The following is a 5,300-nucleotide window of genomic DNA, read 5'->3' as shown; positions in this document are numbered from 1 at the left end:
GGTTAAGACTCTCCATGTAGAATTCTCTGTGTGGTCTTCACACAGATAATCAGATAAAACCATAGGGTCCCATAGGCTCTATGGTTTTAGGTACCGCGATAGAAGTATCGCTACCAAAAGCAAGGTTTGCATGAGCAAACAGACTTGTGCTAACACAGGAAAGGGAGTTGAGCGCTGGTGCAACTTTGCTCCTGTAGGCATAGCATTGTTAAGATTAAGAAAAAAGCAGTGCTCGCTTCGGCAGCACATATACTAAAATTGGAACGATACAGAGAAGATTAGCATGGCCCCTGCGCAAGGATGACACGCAAATTCATGAAGCGTTCCATATTTTTGCAAAGTAGATGAAATGATAAAGGCCAGGAAACAGTTTAGCCACAGAGCATTCACTTTGTCTAGTTCCCACTGGACAAAATCCTTTTGAGGTGGTTGGCTCTATAGCCACTTTGTTTACTATGTTTGTAAGTTGAAAATAAATGCAACCATTTAAAGTAAAAAAAAAAAAGAAAGAAAAAAGCAACACATGGGTGCACACCAAAACCAAATCGTGTTTCAAATAACCAAATGTTATTTGCTCTCCACGTTTTTTTGTACTTCATGAACCTTCCAACTCCACACACAATTCAGATAAGAGTCCTATAATTTTACTGTGAGGGATTGGTAGCTCATGGGGCACCAGTGAAATGTCTGGGTTCCCAGAGGCTTCCCTTTTTGCACACAACCTATGGATGCTAAGAGTAAGCTATGCTGGAAGGCAACCTAGCTGTTGGCTGTTGATCTTCACCCAGCACCTGGCTGCTAGGCTCTGTTCCCTTCCCAGTGATGCTTTTGTTTGGGTTACCACTCCTAGATCGTACTCTATCCAGGTGAGTTTCATGCTACCTTTAGAATTTCCTGTTAGGTATCCTGGCACTTGACAGTATGCAACATGCTCAGTCAAGCATGCCACGGGCTGGAGGAACATTTGATTTGCATGATTTCCTCAAAGGCACATGCCCTTGGCTGGGACCATTTTGAAATCAGGTCATTGCACACACAGCATTTGCAGCCACAGAGTGGATGGCCCCTTCTTAACAGTAAGTTAAATGTTGCTGGGCCCATCACATGCTGGAGGACAGTCCCATTTAGGGAGCCCAAAGATGTAAACTGGGTCAGTCCTCTGCCATCTCTCTCTCAAATAAGATGTACCCTGTTAGAGTCCTGATGGGTCCAGTTATAGCGACCCCTGTTACCACTGTATGTTTTGCAATCTGGGGTATGTCAAGTATTCCTGTAAGCAAGCAAGTTACAGCTAGGAGACCAAGCATGCAGACAACATACATCCCATCCAAGGAAATTCTTTACTGGGGTGAGATTTGCTCTGTCTCCTGAAGCTGGAGTTGCCCTCGCCTTTCAGGGGTCCAGTAAGTATTTCCTTCTCCATCAGCTACTATTTTCTGTGGAAATAATTTCCCCTATGAGCTCTTTTGGTGAACTTACACACGAATCTGTTCTTCCTTCCATTTCCACGTTGAGTAAGAGGCTCCATCAGAGCCTTGTGCTGTGTAAGTCTGCCTGGTCTTTTTCTTTGATTCAGATTGAATGCTGCCCAGTCCAAGGTTTCCTACAGTGCAGTCTTTTTGTCTATTGTTTTTTTAATCTATTTTTATCAGTCTGTTGAACCTCTCTCTATTTCCTGCTGCTGCAGAGCTCTAGGCCAGAGGAAAATCTCACTGTATATTAATTTTTGTACTAGTCTTTGGACCTTAGAGCCATGCAATGTGTTCCTTGATCACATTCTGTGATTCTAGGTGCTCTGTAATGGCCAAACCATCCAGCTGACGTTTGGATTGTTGCCTTGGCATCTGGGTTCGCACAGGTTTGCGCTGCACCTGTGCCTGGATGTCCATCTATCGAGGTACAGGCACCTTTCTTTTGAAATCCTGCTTCCTCGGGGGCAGTGAAATCGATTTGGCATACAGAGCTAAAGACGCCAGGTCTGCACACATGCAGTGCTAATTCCCTTCTATGCAGCTCACTAAATTGCATGCCTCACAGTTTTTCAAGGCTTTTCTAAGTTTCTGCCAAGGACCTTTAGATTCCTTTTTCTCCTACCACTTATATAATGCATGTGTTCCTAAGTGTCCTAATTCCTCACGACGTTCCAGGATTATTCCTGGAGGTATCACCCCACCTTTTGCCTCTTTGTTTTTCTTAAACAGAATGTTTGCCATCCTTTTTAGTTATAATAATTGGCATCTTGGCTAGGTAGACTCCACAGTCCTTAGAAGGTAATTGCTCTCACTGTGGGGGAGTTCCACTTTAGGTCGTTTTCTCCTCGCTAGTTTATCTGCTATATAACTGAAGACTGTCTCTTTTGAGCCATCTTTTTGATAAGCAGAGACATGTCACACATATATCCATGTTCTCACTCGATTCATAAAATTCTTTCCGGTAGCCCCTGGACCAGACATCCTTTCCATTAATTTTGAAATCTGTGTGAGCCCACTTCTGAGGCCAGATAGTGATGCATTTGCTACCGCCCATGAGCCTGTAAAGATATAAATCGTTTTCTTGCCTTCTTTCAGGGAGTGTCTCACTGCCAACACTATGGGCATGAGTTCAACGTGCTGTGCTGATAGAGACCAATTAGTCTGAGTCTCTGCTGTGCTGATAGAGGCCAGTTAGTCTCGGAGTCGCATCGTCCGGAGACCTGACTGCTGCAGCTGTCCATTCACTGTGTCCACTTTCAGTGGTCGAGGAGCCGGCAGTGAACCAGGAATTAGAGAGTGAGACGAGGAGGGACCCCATTTCCCTGTGGGGGCATGGATTGGCTCCTCCCTCGGAACTTCCGGCAAGCCTTTCTCTGCTTGGAGAATTTCCTCCGTGAGGAAACCTGGTTGTCCTTAGCAGTCACATCCCTGCTCTGGATGTGCCACTTCCGTGTCAGGACCTTCTGGTTCAGTGTCACTCCTGCCACTACTTCAGGACTGAGTCTCGCCCAGGCCAGAGCTGGGATCTGAGATCTGATGGTGACCCATGAGCGTTACCAGTGAGAGGCTCAGTTACCTTTAGGGCTTCAGAAAGAAGCCAGGCCAGTTTTTCCAAATTGGGATGTTTGCCTGAGGGATAAGCAGAATGTTTGGTCCAGAAACAGGCCGGTTTATACAATTTGCCTTGGCTACTCTTGGTCCATAAGGCTCAAGTGCTGTAATCATTGGACGATGTCATCAGGTTCAATTTACTTTGGTCACTTTTTCTAGGGTAGTTGAATTGTTGGAATGTCGGTATATACATTTCTTTAGTAATTTGAAGTCCTGTTTGGTGGGTTCACCCCATTCAAAGTCAGAGGCTATTCTGGTGACATCACACATGGGTCTAAGTGTGTGTGTCCCATGTAAGGACTCTGTTTTCTCCAATAGCCAAGAAGTCCAATTAAAGGGCTGAATGTAATTTCAACTCCTTAACAGTTAAGGAATATTTACATTTATACAGTCCTAAAATTATCCCCACCCTTTGAAGGCAACTGTGAGGCTGATGTGGCCCCCACTAAAAATGAGTTTGACACCCCTGAATTAAATGCTGTGCTTCAGCTTTGTTACCAGGTTCCTTTAATGCCTGTATTTTATCTATTGCTGATTCTGGAACCTTTCTTCCTTCCAATGACCATCGTATTCCCCCAATTTTGCTGATGTATTGGGGCCAAGTGTTTTTTCCTTGTTAATAATCTACCCCTTGGCCCTAAATTTTAATGTATCTCTTTCCTTTTTTAGATTCTAGGACATCACGCATCATGATGATATCATCTATACGGGATATGATGGACTCATTTTGTTGTACCTATTTGTGAGGTCAGCAGTGTGTGAGCCGTAACTGCACTACTGAGGTATCCTTGTAGCCATCTTTTGGCTTGGTACTCTGTACCTTCCCAGCTAAATGCAGTGTGTTCTCTAGACTCGGGTGCTATGGGAAGAGCGAAGAACATATCTGACATGTCAAGAGTAACAAAATACTCTGTGTTCCTAGCTGTTATTCTGTTAATAACTTCCTCAGCCTCTGGCAAGCCTCCATCTTTGGTGAAAATTTGTTAAGATGTCTGTAGTCTCTCGTTCATCTGTGCTGGCCGCTTGGTTTGAGAACTGGCCAAAGTGGGCTGTTACAAAGATGAGGTCTCCCCTTGTCTGTGATATCTGCCCTTTAATTTTCTTGTATTTTTTCTCATTTCTTTGGTCCTCCATTAAAGGGATATTGTTTAATACATGCAGCTTTGAGGGGTTGGGGAAGCTCAATTGGCTCTCTCTCTCTCTCTCTGTGTTTGTACTAGATTTACTTTATATGAGTATTAAAGGTTTTTTATGGAACAAAATCAAATTAAAATTGGTCCGCTACCCATTCTATTTTCAATAGTAGGCACTATATATCCTCTACTAAAGATTCTAAATTATGTCTAAGACTAACTTAATAGCAAAACATCGTGTACTCTTTCCACCTAAACCTACATTAATAGGCAAACCTCCTTGTATTTCAAAGTCTTATTCTACTAAAGTTATTTGGAATCCTGTATCTATAAGGAATTCAACCGCTCTTTCTGGATCATTTGCAAGTGTTTTAAGTTTGATGTGAGGTCTGTTTGTCTGTAGCTTTCAGTCGAAAGCCTGGCTGGTGGAGTATTTCCCATTTCTTAAGAAAAAACTTTGTGTAGATTTTCGACTTGTCCTTGCATTTGTTTCAGGTTGCTGTGTCCAGACTTGAAATTCTGACCTGTGTTGCGACTCCTACGTGGTCTAGGTCTGTTCTGTCCTTCATTCGCCAGCCCCTTTCCCCTTGGCAGTTGCCAGTTTCTCTTTTGTTGTTGCCAACTTTTATTTTGGGGTGGCTGCCAATTTGTATTGTTATTTCACCCTGACTGTAATTTATTCTTGGGGTGTTTTTAATCTCCGAGGCGCTGATTTGCTTCTTTGTGTTATTTTGGCATTAAATGTAGGTTTAGTCTAGCCATTTATTTCTGATGGCAACTTGAATGTGTTCAGTATGTCCTCAGCCGTCCTGGCCGGAGCCATGGCTGGCATATATGGCATCTCTAAAGCAGCTGAGTCTCCTCTAAGGGCCGCCTTCTTCGCACAAGGCGCCACTGGTACCTGCAAGGGTGTATTTACTCTTGCCCCAGCAAATGTCAGGGACAAGACTGTCAGTTTCCTGATGTTGTTAGTCACCTGTTTCAAATCTGTCCTCCTCCTATGACTCCCATGTACTGTCATGTCCTATAGGACACACTGCCCTCCACGCCCTGGCTATCCAATCCCACAGGGTGAGAATGGGTT

The 5,300-nt window shown here is 43.8% G+C and overlaps 1 non-coding gene across 1 annotated transcript; it reads left to right on the top strand.

Moving 5' to 3' along the window:
- Window positions 1–228: 228 nt before the first annotated feature.
- Window positions 229–335, top strand: LOC119001496 (U6 spliceosomal RNA). Its single transcript, XR_005069584.1, has one exon. It is a non-coding gene; the product is annotated as a U6 spliceosomal RNA (small nuclear RNA).
- The last annotated feature ends 4,965 nt before the right edge of the window (window positions 336–5,300 follow it).

This window comes from Sturnira hondurensis, unplaced genomic scaffold (assembly GCF_014824575.4).
Source record: "Sturnira hondurensis isolate 20B ecotype Veracruz unplaced genomic scaffold, ASM1482457v3 Scaffold0016663, whole genome shotgun sequence".
Lineage (NCBI taxonomy): Eukaryota > Metazoa > Chordata > Mammalia > Chiroptera > Phyllostomidae > Sturnira > Sturnira hondurensis.
The sequence above is the reverse complement of the archived record's forward strand: the minus strand, read 5'-3'. Positions and strand labels throughout refer to the sequence as shown.